We start from the raw sequence: 19,833 nt of genomic DNA, 5'->3' as shown, positions 1-19,833 counted from the left end.
ATACGTATTGTGGTTGTGGAGAAGGGCAGCAAGGCGCTAGGCGCTGTACAAACACAGAACAAAGACAGTCCCTGCTCCAAGAGGGGAAGCAGAAGGAAACAATCAGGTGATAGTGGTCAGCACACAGCAGAACAGGCAGGGGTCTCAGCACACCAGCTGCCCACCCACAGCGTCTGATCACTTCCCAGCTTAAACTAGATTGCCATATTGAGGTGCCCAACAAACCTCATTGAATCTCCAACTCTTCTCTGGTTATAGGAAGCTCAGTGTGAGGTAACAGGGTCCCCCCAACCCCACACGACTGGAGGTTAGGGGACTCTTCTGCGCACCCTTCTATTTGCTATCTCGGACAATTGTACCAGCCGTTAGTTCCTTTCCTGGCAGAGGAGCAAAGGGCAAGGTCTGGGGTCTGACCCAGAGTCTGACAATTAAGTTCTTTCACCAAGACAGGATGACGCAAGTTACTGGGGGATCAAGGTGCTAACGGAGACTCATGTGGAGTGAAGGATGGTGTCCCTAGCCTCTGTTTGCCCGAAGCTTGGAACGAGCGACCGGGAACGGATCACTTGAGGATTCCCTGTTCTGTTCATTCCCTCTGAGGCACCTGGCACCGGCCACTGTCGGCAGACAGGATACTGGGCTAGATGGACCTTTGGTCTGACCCAGTCTGGCCGCTCTTATGTTATGTTCTAAGGGGCCTCTAGTGAATCATCAGTCCTCGCACACAAGCTGTGACACAACCAGTTCCAACCTTCCCGACCCTCCCATCATAGACGGGTGCAAAGTCTAACCCTGATTATCTCTGGTCAAGACGATCCCCAAAACCTCAGCTCGTTCCATCGGCTGAATGGCTAGGATTGTGCCTAGAACTTACATGATGTTTTCCCTGCTGCATCATAAACCAACAGCTTCTGGTTTCATCCCTGGGGCCTGTTAAGCGGAAAATTGGCTCCACTATATAAATATGCCTTTAAATATCCGCTGGGGGCACGGCCAGTGGGGAGGGGAATGCCAGGAAATATCTAATAACGGGCTGGAGCTTCGAGAGCTCAGAACCCCACCGGCCGGGTGCGTCTGGAAGCCCAGTGGGGCACTTCGGAAAATACTGGCCAATGTGACTGACGGGAAAAGACACCATCTGAGCGAACACGAGAGAGACTCAGCCCTGTCCTGTGTCTGACCCCGCATCATACAGGCAGGGAGCCCCCGGCCTTTTAAACGGACCCTCGCTTTAATAGCTTCTTGCAGCCAGGGGGCCCGAGGTGCGTCACAAACATGGCGCAAGCGTCACACACCGGTGAGGTGGCCGTTCGACCCAGTTTGGAGTGGCTTGAACGAGGTTATGTGGAGAGTCTGCCAGAACCAGGAATGGACCCAGCCACCCAGCTCAGCGCCCGGCTCTATCCACTCAGCGGCACTCCCTCCCTGTGCCTGTGGGCATGACTGACTTCCTTTGCTCCCAATGCAGATGGAGCAAGAAGCTTTTCAGAGAGATGGCCGGCGAGGTAAGCTGTCACTGCAGTGCCCGGCTTCCTTGGTGGAGAGTTCTCCACAGGGCTCTGTCAGGGCTGTCTCTCTCGGCACTGCTCCTTTCAGGGAGCTGGAATATTTCAGATGCTTCCGAGCAAAGCGCACCCAAGGAAGCCACCTGGCTGCGTTCTCGGGTCATCTCTGCAGCGTCTGCTTTTGCCCAGGGTTTCCCTCCCTTGCAGAATTGCTGCTATGCACCCACCGTTTATAGAGAGATTGAAAATCAGACTCTTGCTAATATGCCCAACGCAGCCATGCCCAGGGCAGGCGACTGCCCGGAGAATCAGCTCCCGTTACCGCCCCAGTAGCTGTGGTTAGCTTTGGAAGCCTGGACGCCCATGAGCCCTGCCCCGCCCGCCAGCACTACGGAAAAGACACGTGGCCTCGTCACGTGCAGAGTCACGGGAACACGTTTGTTCCACTCAACCCTGGAGCTTGAGTCCTCCCGGCTGAAGGCTCACCATGTGCCCGCGGGAAAGCCACACTGTTAGGCTATAGATATTCAGGCCTGCCTGTAAAGGCCTGTACTCTAAGAATTTAGGTGTATTCTTATCACTTAGCTAGTTACAGAGGCATAAAAGAGAGAATCAAAATCACTGTCTGACTGTATAGGGCCTTCTCTCACTGTGCCAGTCGGAGGCCCTGTTCTTAGGCTAAGGCCTTTGGCTAAGCAGCAGAGGCAGCCGTAAGCTGGGAAGCGACCGGTCAGATCCTCGCATTCCAAACGAGTCACATTGAAAGAAGGTGCTAGTGGGCTGTCAGGATACAATCCTGTCCTGATAGTGCCCATCGCCTCCAGAGAAAGGGAAGTGCCTAGAAGCGAAACAGACTCCAAACACTCGTGGTCCTGGAAGATTGGAGGGCATTTTTTGCAAGACGAGGGGCTGTGGAATGTCCTGACCTTCCCCCCGGAGCTGTGACTGGATATTGTCTTATGCTTTACTCCTCAGGTTCACAGGCACTGCACGGTGTCAGGCGTCGCACAGTGGAACCCTGGGTCTGCCACCCAGAGCGCCCCCACCTGGCCAGAAAGGGAGAGATGGGTGGGAGAGTCCCCTGCGCTCTCCAGCCCCTTGGTTGCCCCTGCTTTCTCAGGAACGTCTTTCACCAGCCTTTGCTGGCACCACATCCCTGGTGCGACCCAGACAGTCTCCTCTGAGGAGTTACCTGCAGCCCCGGCCTCATTCGCCAAGCCCAGCACTGGGTTGTAGCCATCGGCTCTCGGGAACGCAGCAGAGACATTTCCAGCAAAGAGCATTTCACAGCGGCACGTTGCCAGCTGGCTCAGCTTCCCACTGCCGCTGGGCTTTGGAGACTTGAAGCGGGGAGGGGGGGGGAAGCAAGACTGAGTGAATTGGTTTCCCAGGCCCTTCTCTATTCTCTGCCAGCACAATGCTCCGTGCTCACACGGGTCCTTGATCATAAGCCAATGGAGGATGCATTTGTGGAAACACCCAGGGTAAGACCCCTGGTAGTGCCGAACGATTCATGCAGGGCTCCTATTCTCCAGGGGGTTGGACACCTGGCCCTGGACTCTATGCACCCGGGGCCAGGTTCAGAGACCAGCCATCCCAGGGCAGGTCCAGCACCAGGGCCGGCCTATCCCTCCCCACCCCACCAACAACCTCAACCTTGTTACGAGACCACCTCCACGGACTCGCCCTTCGTGCCCATCCAGTCCTGGTCCCCCTATCGAGAGGGCTAGTGGAGCTGCTGTATTAGAAACCCGACCGGGACCCACCAGCTTGTCTCACCCTCGGCTGGCTGATACCAGAGCAAAAAGCAGAGGGTGGGAAAGGCCTTGCACTGAGTATGTGGATGCAGGTCTGAGCAGCAAAGCTGTCAGTGCTACTGCTGGAGAAGCAGCCGCTCAGCGAGACACAGCCGCGCGTACTGAGAACATCTAGTCTCACACATGCTCGCTTCAGAGGATCAGGCCTCACGTGCACTGGAGAAGGGGGAACCCTGGCTGTCCCAGCAGTCAGGTGCCCCTTATGCAGCATCTCCCGCAATAGCCAGCGAGGGAGGAAATACCCGACCCTAGTGAACTCATCATGATTTAGATCCACTTATGTGGGCCGGCTCATTAGGAACACAGATTTAGGATTAACGATTTGCAGTGGTTCTTTGGCCATGGGGCTGAGAATGAGACTCAGGCAAGTCCTGACCCCGTTGCACACAGGTTGCAACAGCAGAACTGGCCTCTCATTGCCACTCGGGAGACAAGACAGGCTCCAGTAAAGCACAACCGGAAAAGCATCAGCGAGGGCGAACGTCAGACAGCTACAACTCTGCCTCCAACCCCACGCCGTCACCTTTAAAGACACCTCTGTGCCAGCAAACATCAGCACATTTCCAAACCAGGGGGAGCCCAGCAATGGAAACCAAGCCCCCTCTCCCCCTGCACAAAAACCAAAACATTAGAGTGGTGCCTGATTACGAGTCATGAGCAAAGAAGCTATTTCCAGCGAACAACGGAAAGGTCTCCCCATGCCCACCTAGGTAACGAGTCAGTCATTCTTTGCACAGTTTCATTCCGTTGCTTCTGCACTTGCAGCGAGCAGCTTTAAACACCCTCCCGGAGCGTCTCCCACTCCCTCCTCTCCCCCCCCCCCCCCCCTTCGTTCCACTCTTCGGTTTCATGGGGAGGATAGAGAGGCGTTCACAGAAGCAGCAGCAGCCCTGGGATAAGCTTTCGAGCTACTTCTCAAAGCGCTTGCCGGTCTCAAGCAGGGTAAGTCAGAATATCGAGTGGCAAAAGCTAATCCGTATCGAGAGTTTTGTAATTTACCAAAAAATCCTTGACGTTGCCCTGGGGCCTGCTAGTTCCTGTTTTAAAACAGCACAGGCCAGACTCTGGGGAGGTGGGTTTTAAAGGCCATTAACCAAACCTTGAAGCTGATGTCTCTTTATTGCCCGCTTTTGCGTTTCTGCCTCTCATTTGGGCTCTAATGAACAAAATCTTCATCTCCTCTAAACTGTTCAGTTCCAATCCCATCGCAGGAATAGCCATTCCCGCAGAAGCTGCCTGCTAATTTTAAAAGGAACTAATGAGAACAGGAGAGATGGGCCAAGAACTCTGAATAGAAGACCTCTTGATAAAGCAACTCATGTGGATTGGTTTGCTTAAGATTTTCTTTATATGTATATTGTTTATATATATATATACACACACACACACCAACTACCTAGCCCTCCAGAACACTGTTCAAACATGCTTGCTGCAGATGTTTTCCCAAGAGCAAATATTTCATTAGATCTGAAACAGAGAACAAACAAATTCTAAAAAGGCTAAACGAGATTCCAGGCCTGGAGAGAAAAGCTGGAGGGGTGAATTTTCCAGGCAAGATCAAAAGCCAGTCCCATAAGATGGCTGTGTTGCCCCCTTCTTCTGACACCAGTGTCCCATTAAAACATTTCTGCTGAGCAGTCGCTGATGTCTGGAGTCTTGCTGGTCAGCTTCCCAGCAGAGGAGAAATTAAAGTCAAAGAATTCGGGTACACTCCAAGGGTAACTCCTTGATTTTACACACACACCAGTCCTGGAACAGAGGTGGTCAAAAGAGCATGCAAAGCCATCCCTTCTTCCAGGAATCTCAGCCCAATAGCAGCGCCCTGTTCCTCCTTGAGGCATTGGAGACCAAGGCAGAGAGCAAACTCTCCTGCTTGCATAGCAACCTCTCTCCTCAGGCTGCCTCTACGCAGAAACCTCCCATAACACAAAACTCAACATGGCAGCATGTCTCCCCAAGAGTCAAAACTTGCTCACATGCTAAGAACGTGGATGACTAGGATAGCGCCACCTGGTGACACCTGCCATTAGAGCTGCCACGGTCATCTCTCTTTTCCTAGGCAGTCCCGTGAGAGCCATGGAGGCTGTTCAAATATCCCAAGAGGTGCAGTTTATTGGGACGCGAGCTGGAGCACACTACCAAGACAGGTGTGAATGGGGGCAGAGGGGGATAGGAGAGGAAGGAAGGAGCTAGCTTGTGCTGGACCTGTTCTGTGCATACCTATGATTTCAATCCCTGATAGCACTAAGTGGATTCTCTCTATAATTCTCTCTCTCAGTATAATATTTCTATACCATTTTACTACTCCCCCATCCCCAAAATAGGGTCACATTAAGCCACCTCTTGGGGGTGGCACCATCATTTTGCTAATGAAGCCTGTTCCGTCCCCTCCCCCCAAGCACAGACGAGATCACAGTCTTCCCCCAAGCATCCTCCCACGTTACAGAGGGGCGCGCAGGAGCCTGGCTGACTCAGACGCGGGTCAAGGAGAGAAATGACGGGCGAGAGTGAGCCTGCGCATTTCTGCACGGAGCACAAAGGGGAAACTCATCTCTAACTCCAGTAACTGGAACCTCTGAGATCAGACTTCTGGAGTCGCTGGGCCACCGACTGCCCCCTGCAGTTGGGAGCAAAAAGGGGCAGTTTGGATTTTAAGTGTGTGGAGCAAAATCTTTGCGTGGATTTTTTGTTTTAAACTTACACAAAGAAGAGAGATCTCTGCCCTCCACCACGGGCAGCGCTGCTCTATCTCACGATCACTGAGCTATTTCAGCCCAGCAGCGTCTCTAGACCGGTGTCTTTCTGGGACCAATGCAATATGCTTCTGAGGAAGCACACCAGAGCTGGGCGGAGGAGAAGGAGGGGGAGTATATTTCGCAAAATATTTTGCAAGGAACTAAGGTGTTTTTGTTTTGTTTGAAATTCCATCGGCCCATGAAAGCGTCAAATAAATTTTGTTGGTGAAAAAACCCGACAATATGATTTTGTTGGGGGAAAAACCCACTTGCTCTTTTACTCTTCCCCCATCCCAGCTGGAAAAGAGGGGGTTGGGGCGAGGGGGGGGGGTAAAAGATCAAGTGAGAATTTCCACCAACAAAGACAAAAAGTTGTGTTTCAAGTCTTAAAAAAACAGTGTTTTGATCAAAATTAATTTTTTCTGCAAATATTTATATTTTGGTCAGGAAAAAGAAGCCATTTTTCATTTAAACACCCACACCCACACAGCCCTAACTTTACTGAAAATGTTTCAACCAGCTCCCAAAGGAACATACCTACAACCCTCCCACCTAGGAGGAAATGGGCATTTGTGCTTCCTGCTCCGAATACCACAGGACAAAGTGTTGGAGGCCACGTAGGTACCCAGATTAGAGGTGCTTTGCCATCGTCCCAACCGCCAGCTCAGCAGCGCTGGGCAGAGTACAGCACGGCCAGAGACTCCTTGCTGGTCCTCCCAGTTTATAGCATCTGCCTGTAGTTGTCTCCCCCCCCATCCTTTTACTCTCCACTCTGTTGTAGATTCAGCCCCAACTTCATCACTTCTTTTACGACGGCCACGTTAGCTTCTCCAGAGCAGGTTAACGCTATCCTTCACCTTGGCTTGTCCTCCCGTCTCTCCAGGAGAAACGGCCCATCCACCATCCCACGCCTCACTGCCCAGCTGTCAGAAAGCTGGACTCCGGCTTCCAGTTCAGCAGGATGTACTGAGCCAGACTGTCCCCCGCTGTGTTCATCAGAAACACCCGCGCAGAGCGAGTGGCAAACGCTACTCATCATCCACACGGCCACTTGGCCTGGGCAATGGAGAACCAGGCCCAATGCACGCAGCCCTTCAGGAGGGCTGGGTACGGAAAGGGTCCAATTCTGCAAACACTGGACTGCCTTGAGACACCCAAGCGAAGCCTCCAAGAGGGATGAGGGGTACAAACCCTCGGGATCGGGCAACCGGTGGGAACCGCCCACGTAAAGCAGGAAGGTACAGTATTATAGCAGCTGCGTTAGGAGGAGAGTCGGTAACTGGAAACAACCCTGTTCTCCAATCCAACACCAAGATGAAGGACTGAACCAGAAGCCCCTACTGTAGCTGACAGCCCGACAGGGCCGGGTCAGACACTGAAGAATCTAAGCTCTCCGTTTACTCTAGAGTGGCAAGGCATTTTTAAATTACTGGTTGATTCAAGTGTTTATTGAACAGTAATCAGAGCAGAGACTGGCCGTGCATGCCTTCCCTCCCCCCAGCATGGGGTCTGGGCTCCGCTCTGTTGCACTAGCCTAGTCAAAAGAGCAGGGAATTTAGCAGTGACAGCTCTGACAAGCTCAGGATCCTGACAGGATGTTCTTTTCCCCATTACACAGGCCAATCTGCTTCCCAGGAGGAAGCCCTCACCAGCCAGACGGCCGCTCGCCCCACGTCCGTCCCCAGCACTGTCCTCCTTTGCAGAGCTAACAGTGGGAGCCGTTTTAATTTTCATGGCCAAATAGGAAAAACTAAACCACCGTCCTGTGTCGCTGCCCATTGCTCCGGGATGGCGATTACATCAGCGCAGCCATTTTCGTCGGCTCTGCAGACCCAGCCCGGCAGAGCCCGTGCTTTGTTTCAAGTCCCAGGGCTCTATGAGCAGCCAACGGGAGTACTCACGTGCTTAAAAGTGCTTTGCTGGATCAGGGGTCAAAAGCCTCTGGCCTGAGATTGCGAGAGGTGCTGAGTTCTTGCTCCTCCCGCTGGGGTCTGATGCTGGCATTCAGGGCCTCGAAAGAATCAAGGGGGAGCTGTAACACACTGACCCTCCTCCCCCGTAGCAATCCATTCCCACCTGGCAGTAGCTGCAGACAGAACATTGGGGCCTGCCACTTTCTCCCATTCCTTTGTGCACCAGCGGCCGTTAAAAAGCTCCTCATTAGCTCTGCGTGCGGATATTGAACGCAGCTGTCACTGTTCCCCTCCTGCAACAACAAGTCGCCCGAATATTCCCCTCTGGATTCCTTTTCCCACAAAGCACTTCTAAAACCGCCGCGGCCCACCGAGAAATGGATGATCTTGTTTTCATTTGCGAGGCATGCACAGAAAGTGGCCTTGCTTAGATGCCCCCATGAGATCCGTTCCCATCTCGGCTCCGCTTATTAATGGCTTGTAACTTTCTCACATCTATTTAGAGACGCCAGTTCGCTTCCCAGCCTGCCTAAAACACGCACAGTGGCCATTCCCCCCCAGACACAGCTGCCCTTCGTTTTTACAATAGTACGTTTGTGCATTCTGTTAAAAGCTCACCAGAGCGGTGCAAGTTCTGGGTGCAGCACAGGAAAGGGAGAACCGGCTGGTGTGGGAGACTGATAAAAAAGCACACAGAGCCTCCGCCCTCAGTCACTGATTTTAAATCAGCCCAGCTGATTAGTGGTCCAAGCCAGCCGACTGCTGTATGGCGGCCTATGCAACGCAAATCCAGTGCTGAGTCTCAGAATGGCTCACGCCCATTATGTCTTATTTCCCTAGCTCTATACAGACCACCAACAGATGGGCCTGGGGCTGGAGTTAGAGACCCTCCAAAGTCTAGATTTGGAAACACATCACTGCAAGATTAAGGTGATCCAGAGACCCAGAGTTCTGAACTTTGCTACTGAGCCAAAGCCAACAGCGTACATGGCGATCAATCAGTACGTAAGTCAGCACCCTCTGCAGGGCTACTTCATAAGAGCGGCCATCCAGAGTCAGACCAAAGGTCCATCCAGCTCAGCATCCTGTCTTCCAACAGTGGCCAATGCCAGGGGCCCCAGAGGAATGAGCAGAACAGGTAATCACCAAGTGATCCCTCCCCTGTCGCCCACTCCCAGCTTCTGGCAAACAGAGGCTAGGGACACCATCCCTGCACATCCTGGCTAATAGCCATTGATGGACCTGTCCTCCAGGAACTTATCTAGTTCTTTTTTGAACCCTGTTATAGTCTTGGCCTTCACGACATCCTCTGGCAAAGAGTTCCATAGACTGACTGTGCGTTGTGTGAAGACGTACTTCCTTTTGTATGTTTTAAACCTGCTGCCTATTAATGTCATTGGGTGACCCCTGGTTCTTGTGTTATGGGAAAGAGTAAATAACACTTCCTTATTGACTTTCTCCACGCCCGTCATGATTTCACAGACCTCGATCATATCCCCCCTTAGTCGTCTCTTTTCCAAGCTGAACAGTCCGTCTTCTTAATCTCTCCTATGGAAGCTGCTCCATCCCCCTGATCATTTTGGTTGCCCTTCTCTGTACCTTTTCCAAATCCAATATGTCATTTTTGAGATGGGGCGACCAGATCTGCAGGCAGTTGGCACACCCTTGCTCATCACCAGAGACTGGAAATTGGGCGTACATTTTTAATGGTGAGAATAATTCATCCTTGGAACAATTTACCAAGGGTCATGGTGGATTCTCCATCGCTGACCATTTTTAAAACCACGATGGGATCTTTCTCTGAAAGCTCTGCTCTCGGAATTATTGGGGGGCAGTTCTCTGATCTGTGCTGTACAGGCAGGCAGACAACATGATCACAATGGCCCCTGCTGGCCTTGAAATCTATGTTTCTAGGATATTCCTGGGTTTGGATCTTCGCTAACAGTTTCCTTCTCTTGAGTTTTCCTGGAGGGGCTAAAGCTGGGATGGATCCAAATGGAGGCCTTCCCAGAACAATGCTGCAAGGAACCCTAGGGGGATGCACAGAGTTTCTGCACACGCACTGGAAGTTTTCATTGTACTGGTGTTTCTTCGCTGCTTTGGACGATGGACAAACCAAGTCTGGAGCAGGACCGTTCTCTGGCCTGCATATAGCGAGCCAGCGAGGGGCTCGGCAGTCCCTGAAGGGTGGGCAGGATGCGGGGAATTTCACTGGGGGGACCAACTGGACAGGCACAGCCCCTATCTGAGCAGTCGCTGTGCCAGCGAGGGAAGACACAACACCCAGTTCCGCACAGACCAAGGGCAAGCACCAGGGTGGCATTTGTCTGAGTACCCTTGGATGCACTGGCATATGCGGGCGCACGGTGTGCCACACGCCGCCGGGAGCTGCGACACCAAAGTGCTTTCATGCAAGCCGGCTTCGGGCACCCAAGCAACAGATCCCTGGGACTCCTGCACATGAGCCCTGCGCACCGCTTTGACCACGCTGCATCAAGCAGAAGCAAGAACATGAAATCGTTTGTCCGAAGCCAGCAGATCGCTCCCCGCCCCAAAAAAGGCATGCAAGTAAATTGTACATCTGGGCTGGTAAATGTTAGGGCTACTCGTCTTCCATGCACCAGACGAAAAACAGATCAATAAAAATCATGCCACTTGCCTGGCTACAGACAGGCGTTCACAGTTTGTCTTCCAAAAATAAATAAGCCCTGAACTTTGTGTCCTTGCCATCTCCTCCCCTAGAAAGCTGGCAGACCGCCGGCCAAACCCGGCCTCAGGAAAGATTGCTGGGCCTTTCTTTATCGCAAAGCAAACTCTGCTCAAACAGCAGTCTAAAACGTAACCAGATAGGGCAAAGCAAATGCTAATGGCAGACCCGGATTCTTGGGTGTGCGCGTCTTCCCAATGTAGGGGTTATGAAGTCAGCTTTTCGGTGTTTTTGCAGAGCAGAAATTACACCTCCTTCCCAGCGCTCCTTTGTCTGCGATCAATGGGTAGCTTTTTGTCTTGAAGGACAATCATCCAATTAGCTGTAAAAGCTGGTTAATTTTTTACCCAGTGGATATAGAAGGAGGAACTGCTGGGGTTTAAATTTTATTTTTTTATTTTTTATTTTTTTTGCAAGCAGGGGATGTTAACTCATCCTTGGCCTTGTTCGACTGGCAAACCCGAGTGCTCAGAGACCTTCCCTTGGCATGGGGAAGGCGGAGAGAAACCAGACCCTGTTCCTCAGCAAAGGATCAGAGAGTCACACAGCAGAGTGAGTTCAAGCTGGGGCAATACAAACGTCGCAGTGCAGTGACAAGGAAGTGCCCACACGGACCGGGGGGACTGGCTGGCTGGCATTTCACGCCCACAGGAAGCTGGGTTTGTTCTGCAGGTTCTCCAGGTGCATGGCTTTCCCCGGGAGAAATCAGCGATGGGGAGGGAAGGCAAGATTCTGTCCCAGCCTCAGAGCTCACTTGTTTTTGGAAGTTTGATACCCAGGCAGGCCCCAAGCACTTCCTCCCTGAGCCAGTACACGACTGCCCCCACCTCCGTTCCTACCTTGACTGATCCCCCTTCATCCCAGAAAGGGATGATGGGAGAGAGAAACGAACAGAACTGCAAGATCTGACCGGACAGATGCATCTCAGCTCTGCGGGTCACACTCAGGCCTAAGCCAGCCTAGAGGTATATTCAGGCCACGTCTGCCACAGAACATGCCAGCCTACATTCTAACACCAGCATCCACGCATGCCGCAGCTCAGGAGGGGAAAAGCTACAGGATGAAAGAAACCAGTTATCCATGGCCACAACAATGCAAGCTATTGTGCACTGGGCAGCCGCAAGCAGATGGTCTAAGCCAGACAAGACAGTCCTTGCCACCCTGAACATCGATCCAATTCTGTTCAGCAAGAGGGTCCCGGTGGGGGGAACAGCCCTTTGGAGATTTTCCCCAGTGTAGGCCAACATAAGCAGCCCAACACAGCCCACCTGACGCAGGGGTAGGGACGGGAGGGAGAGCAGCCGACTGGCAGCTGGATCCAATTCACTTGGAGGGGCTGCGCAGGTTCCTGGAGAAGGTCAAAATTAGGGAGGCCCAAAGCCACCTTGGCACTCGCTGGCCTGCCCCAGGTTCTCCAGAGCCACAGAGTTTAAGGCCAGAAAGATTCACCAGAACATCTAATCTGCCCTCCTGCATATCACAGACGAGAATTAAGACATAAGAATGGCCAGGGTGGGTCAGACCAATGGGCCATCTAGCCCAGTATCCTGTCTTCCAACAGCAGCCGGTACCAGATGCTTCAAAGGGAATGGACAGGGCAATTATCAAGTGTCCCATGCCCTGTTGTCCAGTCCCAGCTTCTAGCCTTCAGAGATTTAGGGACACCCAGAGCATGGGGTTACATCACTGCCCATCCTGGCTAATAGCCATTGACGGACCTATCCTCCATGAACTTATCTAGTTCTTTTTTGAATCCCATTATAGTTTTGGCCTTCACAGCATCCCCTGGCAATAAGTCCCACAGGCTGACTGTACGTTGTGTGAAGAAATACTTCCTTCTGTTCATTTTAAACCTGCTGCCTATTCATTTCATTTGGTGACCCCTGGTTCTTGTGTTATGTGAAGGGGTAAATGACACATCCTTATTCACTTTCTCCACAGCGTTCACGATTAGACCAAAGTATAATAGCTCTCAGGAGACTAAGCCCCTGGTATTTAAACTACTCAACTAAAAAAAAAAAATTCTACACAGTTTATTTACATTCCAGCATTCCCCTGCCAAGCTGGTAACCCAGAGAGTCTTGTTCTAACACGTGAGAAATGGAGAGCAAAACTAACCCGTCTCCAGAACCATCACGTTAACCACATGGAGCCCAGATGTCAACAGCCAGCACAAGATAAACGAGGGCATTATAACTCTCATTCCAACACGCAGGGGTGTTAAAGTCCCATACACAAGTGGCATGAACCTATTTGATTTTTTATCTTGACAGGGCCCTTTTTAGGGGGAGTTTTGCAGCATTCCTGGAGAAACGGGGCAATACTTTGTTGTGAAATGGGCTTTGCCAAAGCCACATAAAGTTCACTGCCAACTGAGAGCGGGATCATCAAGTGGGAAAGTTCCACTTCAAAAGTCAATGCTGAACTGGACTATACCATGACGTGGCTGTATATGTGGTGACTTTCTTCCTGACCCTACTCCGCAAGTCTAGGCTGTGCCCTGAAGCATGACAATAGGTACCCTTTTAACTTTTACTCTAGCGGGTGTAATTGCATTGCTACGTTAATATATCAATTTTCTACTTATTATGGCTGCTCCAGATAAAATAGTGCAGGGAAATAGGTTAGCGTCTAACAGACTTTTGAAAATCTCCCGGCCAGGGCCCATGCAGAGGGATTACATTTCCATGTGCTGCCGTTACCCGGACCTTCACACAATAACCAATAGCTCAGCGTCTGAAAACACACTCAGCAGCAGCATGTGTTTTGGCTATTATTTTTTTAAGCTGATATTTTTAAGCTGGCTGCATAGGACTCCTGGCTAAAGCACAGCTTATGTCTCTTGCCAGCCTGTTTTTCCTGGGGCAAGCTCCTTGCTTAGTTTCTGATCCTAATTACATTTTTCTGCTTCTAATTTAAAAGTTTCCTTTTAAGAAAATGGAATGACTTACAGTACTCAGGAGCTGAAATCCTATCTGTCTTCTGATCCTGCACTTACACAGTGGGGCCTCTTGATGTCTTCACAGAGGGCTCTGAAACCTGTGTCAGACTTCTGGGAGTTGAGAAGGAAAAGGAGTGTTCCCAAGAACCCAGTTGTGGCATGCATGTGGTATCCACCAGCTGTTACTGAGTACTTTAACTGCAGTGTAGACATATCCTTACAGTAGAGACCCATGGCTGGCCCAAGGCTCGAGGGGCTCCAGCTGCGGGGCTGTTTAATTGTGGTGTAGACATTGAGGCTGGGGCTGCAGCCTGAAGTCTGGGACCCTTCCACCTCGCAAGGTCCTAGAGCCCAGGCTCCAGCCCGAGCCTGGAAGTCTACACTGCAATTAAACAGCCATGCAGCCCAAGCCTTGCAAGCCCACATCAGCTGGCACGGGCCTGCTGCGGATTTTTAACTGCAGTGTAGACAGACCGAAAGAAGATACCACATAGCACTGTGAGAGGGTCTTACAAAAGCTGCAGTGATTCTAGCCTGCCCCGTCCGTTTGTGAAAGAACAGAAAGGTCCCGCTCAAAGGCAAGGGAGCCAGTGTTGAGCAAAGAAACAAATCCATAGTCAGTGCGGACCTGTTGGCTCCTGTGGGCCCCCACTTTTCACTGCTGTCCCTTCAGTGCTCACTTGAGGTGTTTTCCCACATGTGAGGTATTTCCTTATCACAGCGTGAAAGAGCCCCTGGGGTAGCAGGCAGGAAGTGCACCTTTACCTTCTCTTTGGGGCCTGATTCTGATCTTGCTTACGCAAGCGTCTGTTCACTTCGGTGGAGCTGTTCTTGATTCTTACGCTGATGTAACCCTCGCTTAATTGTTCTGCTGGAAAACGAAGCATCTGTTACTTTTAAAACTTGTTCCCTGATCCCTATCATCCAAGCAGTTAATATTGATATTAATGAGTGATAGCGGCTCAGGTTTGCCATACAGTGCGATACAGGGCTGTGCACCCAGCCCCCAACCATGAGACGTGTCCGACTGTGTTCTCCTGCCACCATTGTTCACACCACCTTCTCCTTTCCGGCCTGGCTATACTTTTGGGGGGATCACAGGAATAGAAAAGACACAAGGCTAGAGTTGGCCATTGATCTGTTCCACCCATGACAGTGTCTCTGTTCCTAGGGGGGAAAACAGTCCCCATGGGCCACGCAAAACATGAAGCTGAGTGGTGTGAATTCAGTTACAAGGGTGAATCAGGAAGATTAGCTGCAGCTTGAGGACACGGTTCATATTCATCTCAGTTCACTTCATTTAAAAATTAACAGTCATAGGTCTGCACTTTGGCCATTGCTGTGTCCGATTTTCATGAACGGATTTTACCCCATGAGACCACAGTTTCGTAACACGGAGCTCATCTAAATACTTCTCATAAAGTGATGAGCTTTGCACACAAAGGGAATGGAGAGGGTGGCTCAGACATAGCACAAGCCCACATGGGCTGCATGCTATTCCGCCAGTCAAGACACTCCTGCGCCACTCCAGATCAGAGTAAGTTGTGTTGGCCTTTACGTTTTTAGTGTCCGTTCAAATCCGGGGGCATCAAACCGGAAAGTCAGTGCCCAATGCCCAGCCGTTACATTTAAAGCACAGTACTCTGTTCAAGAAGCCACAGTCCCACCTGCCAACTGTCCAAAGCCTTATTACACTTAAAAGAATCGATTTTAATGGGCAAGGAAGCCTCATTTGAGTTCCTTCTGGCCTAACGATCACCAGACTGCATGTGGAAAAAGCCTGTGATCCCGTCGAGTGGGCCTGCCGGCAAAAAGCTGTTCTTGGACTGGTGTAGGGACATCTTAAATGAAACTGCTACCTAGCGCTCTGAAAGCTAGGCTCCAGCTTGGAGTAGAAACAGCCCCTGTCACCACTGCACTGTAGTTATCACCTAGGCTGCCCCACCCCCACTCCTAGTTTTTACCCTTGTGCTTGCTGTTGGCTATTAAATTGTGTGGCTTGAAAGAGTTCCAAGGCATTTACACAGATGAAAAGTTTCCCAAACAAGCTTTTGTGCCAGCAAGATGCTCACTGCTCCCAAGAGTTTTCGACTGAGCATGTCAAACAAAGCACTTGTGTCAAAAGCTGAAATCTCTTCCTGTCACGGAGGACAACAGAAATCCCCCACGCCACCGTTTTGGGGATATACATTTATTTCCTTAAATCCAGTAGGCTAAAATTCACTGTGAACATTCCCACAATCCTGCTCTCTCATTCATAAACTCTCAGATACTTAGGGATACATATTCTGCCTTCTACTGAAAATATTCTGCCTTAACCTGCAAGCCCTCGTTAAGAAAAGCACAATCAAATCATAGTCAACAGATTTCTCTTCCCATATTATAGGCCACCAGACCAGCAGGTAAAGGTATCAAGCCAGAGACAAAATACATTGCAAATGTCGCAGCTTTTTAAAGAGTCCAAATTGAAATCAAACCCTATTCCTTTGTTCTTAGAGGTCAGAAATCAAACTAAAAATTGCTCCGTGATTATTAAACAAAAGGGCAGGGGGCCCTCCATTTTTCTCATGTATTTTGTTACCCCTCACCCAGCAAACCTGCATTCACTTTTGGGAATGGCTCCCACAACTTTAGATGGAACAACCAACTGGATAGGAATGTTTTTAACCGACCTTAGCTTTCTATGTTACTCTAGGATTGTAAGCGCTTTAGGACAGGGAAGGCCATTTGCCATGTTTGTACCTTGGCTTGAACAGAGACCAATCCGGTTGAGGATTCTAGGCACTATCACAAGAGTATTGCCTCAGGACAGGCAAGGATAGCCCAGAAACCGCTAGACCCAGCTTTCTTATTCAGAACACTAAGAGCTATGGAATGGAAGAAGCTTTTAAGAGAACCCAGATTTGTCACCTGTTCCATTAGAAGCGCATCTGGGCTCCTTCCATCTCTCCATTCCCCCTGCCCCCACAGGTTCCCTGTTGCCTTCCTTCCATCCCCGTCTATTTTAGGGACTCTCTGCCTCATGCCAGGGGATCTGTGAGCCCCCTTCCCACCACTATTCTTATTCTCATACATGCCAAGGCCAGAAGAGACCAGTGTGATTATCTAGTCTGATTCCCTTTATGGCAAAGGCCAGAGAACTGCCCCCAAAATAATCCCTAGAGCAGATCTTTTAGAAAAACAAGCAGAGAAATGACATCAAGCCGAGTGTAAAGCCTCGCAAGGCCATCCAACTACGCAGCTTCATTCATAAGTATATATACAAGCTCGTACAATCAGAGCGAATGCTCCCCATTGGAAAACAGCCTCCCACACCAGTGTTATTAGCATATGCGACATTGACTCAAACACAATCCGCCCACGCACAGCCTCCTCCCACAATGGGATCTCTTTGTATTGTTCTCTCCCACAGTCACTGCAAAAAGACATACCTGCAGACAGGTGCCCTATAAGGAGCTGTGAATTACATTCCAAAGGCTACCCAGCTTAGTTTCCCATTAACTCTAAATTGCCCCAAGACTTGCCCCAAGCAGCTTTTCCATCCCCCAGAACTCCCGAAAATGCTAACGGTCACAGATCACTTTAAAATGGCAGATCTGTAACGCAGTGATCAGCGGGAGGAAGGACATTCCTCTACGTTAGCAAGCCAGGCAAATGTTCGAGTCAGTGAGTTACTGCCTTCCCTTGGAGTTGCTGTTTAGGTTAGATTCACACTTGAGGACCTACATCTTATCGCCGGGACCAGAATTAATATTCTAGTCGCACCCAAATGCCTCAGACATTGGGCTAGGCACTGTGTAGATAGAGTGGGAGACAGTCCTTGCTTGCAGTCCAGACAGCCAGAGGGAATACGATCTCATTTACAGATGGGAAATGGAGGTGTAGGATTAGGTGACATATGGAAGTGAATCCCAATCTCCGAGATCCCACTCCAGTGCCTTAATCACCAGGCTACCCTTGGACCTGCAGTGATTCCTAGTAGATCCAGCGCTCCTCATTGGCCTTCCCCACACCCCTAGTTACTTGGAACCATGGGTAATTCTGTGTGTAATACTGCTCAACTAGAGACGACCCTACTGCCAGAAACTGAGACACGGAGGGTCAGGCCGAGCGGTTGGAGCAGCGGCAGTCCGGCCCAGTGGTCAGTGTGGTCGCAGCCAGGCCAGGAACCAGAGGTCGGAGCTGGAGCCAGGAGTCAAGAGTGGGGTCGGAACAAGGCACTTGTAGGGCTGGAGCAGGCAAAGGCATGCAGAGTCTGTCACCACTATCAGGCAGGGGACAGGCCCAAGCCAGGAAGTGACACTCGGCAGACTGAGCTGCTATGGCTCCTGCAAGGCTTATATACCTGCCCTGAGAGTCACCAGACCCGCTCCTGGCTTGCGGGTTGGCTCCGGAGCCTAGCACAGAAATGACTCATCGCCACACGTGGCTCTAGTTCAGAGATGACCAATCACCTCGCATCTACCTGTGATGTCACTGGGACCTATCTTGCACAGCTCACTTCGTTTTTCCAGTAAAAGCGGTTTTTTACTTGGAGGGCGGCACTGGATTATGGAACTGCAACACCCAAACCTGCCCACGTTCAGAGGCCAGGAGCCCTGATATCAAGTCAGCCAACATGCACCCGAGAATTAGCTTAAGGGCTTCTCAAAACCAGCTTGGAGGCTTATTTGAAACCAGAGCCAGCTCCCCTTTTTTAGCATTAATTTAAAAAAAAAAAAAAAGAGGATAGTCCAGAGGGAAACGTCAGGTCCCATCTTCTATTCTCTGTGTTACATAGCAGCTCAATCCATTCTTCAGGGACCTTCTCTGAGCAGCATTTTCTAAGTTAAGTAAAACAGGCTAAATGCTTTTTTTAAGTACACAAGCACATGGAAGGACAGCGAGGTGCCTCTCTGCGCCTTCAGCTCCTCCTCAACGAACCCAACGAATGCTAGACACAGCAGCTGTAGTGAGAGCGGCAAGTTAATGAGTTGTCCCAGCATTTCAGGGAACGATACTTGCATTGGAGAACTGTACAAAGATTTGCAGAGTAGGGCCTCTGATGTTCCCTCGTGTCCCTGATCTCTGACTCTGAAAGATCAGCGCCAGGGCGAAGTCTCAGAAGATCCGCTCTGCCATGCTCTCTGCACTAATCAAATGCAATTATACTCCCTTGAAACACGGCCGTGCCTTCTGCCTTATCTCGCGCGGCTCTCCCTGTGTCAACAGATGAATGGTCTTTATCCTTCAGTACATGCAAGCAAATAAATTGGAATTATGCGCTCATCTCTTCTGTAGTAAGAGTTGTGAAAGCGCTAACAAAATACAAATCGGAATAGCAGGAGACTACAAGATAGTACATTCAAAGACGGCAACACACAAGTGCTCAAAAACACTTGCACGCTAATATGGCTAAAACTAAATGTAGGCCAACCACGTCCCGTCTTCTTTCACTGCATCACTCTCATAAATCTGGTCACACTTTATACGAAGGGTGTCATATGCACGGCTGGTAGTGCCACCTATAGTCAAAGCTGTCCAACACTTTGCACAATAAGACCCAGTTTTCCATTGTTTACAACTTTGCTAAACTTAAATCCTTCGGGCTGCTATGTCCCGGGCCCCTGCGACGTCAGAGGTCTTGATGACCCCAGGGGTCGCTTCCAGGCTGCGTCTTACGTCCGCTCCTCAGGCGGAATTATTTTGTGAAAGCTGCAGCTAAATACATTTTGCCCATGCTAAAAAAAATTCTTCCCCGTGTTTTCTTAAGAAGCTCTGGTGCTTCTGCTTTGGAGCAGGGCCTTGAAACGTGGCAGGGGAGGGGAGGTGTCACCCTGGCGCCAGGGACGTGTCTTTTGCCATTCCTGTGAAAATTCACCCACATCTGGCCAAATGATAAGCCTGGGGTGGGGTGGGGGAAGGGGGAGGAGCCACAGGTGCACTCTCAGTTCACACACACTAGGACAGGCTTGTTAAAGTTTGGCAGCTAAATTCTCCCGAGAGGCCATCTGCACTGAGCATGCTCTAGCCCCTCACAGCTTCGACATGCAACTGGACTGCACATACGCCATCCCCACAGAGCAACGGAGCATGCTCTGTCCCAGGGCCGCAGGGGCTGAGCAGGACTTTCCCTGCAATTGCTCCTCTCGCTGTCGGTGGTCACTGTGGCACTGGGCACCAGAACTGAGATCAGGGAGACTGTCTACTCTCCTGCTTCCCCTTCTGGCATCCGG

At 50.8% G+C, this 19,833-nt stretch overlaps 1 protein-coding gene across 3 annotated transcripts in view; it reads right to left on the bottom strand.

Annotated features, from left to right (window-relative positions):
• The window catches only part of SEMA4G (semaphorin 4G), a 106,539-nt gene that overhangs the window by 75,162 nt on the left and 11,544 nt on the right, over positions 1 to 19,833 (bottom strand). The window contains exon 1 of one of the 3 annotated variants that reach the window (XM_043551660.1): positions 14,384 to 14,482. The exons of 1 other annotated variant lie outside the window; for it this stretch is intronic. The gene's annotated coding sequence lies outside the window, so the exon portion shown is untranslated. Of the gene's footprint in view, positions 1 to 7,958; positions 8,522 to 14,383; positions 14,483 to 19,833 lie in introns of those variants that run through there. One more of the 3 variants, XM_043551661.1, reaches the window with a different exon arrangement.

Source organism: Chelonia mydas, chromosome 7 (assembly GCF_015237465.2).
Source record: "Chelonia mydas isolate rCheMyd1 chromosome 7, rCheMyd1.pri.v2, whole genome shotgun sequence".
Taxonomy (NCBI): Eukaryota; Metazoa; Chordata; order Testudines; family Cheloniidae; genus Chelonia; species Chelonia mydas.
This window is presented reverse-complemented; position numbering and strand designations above follow the sequence as displayed.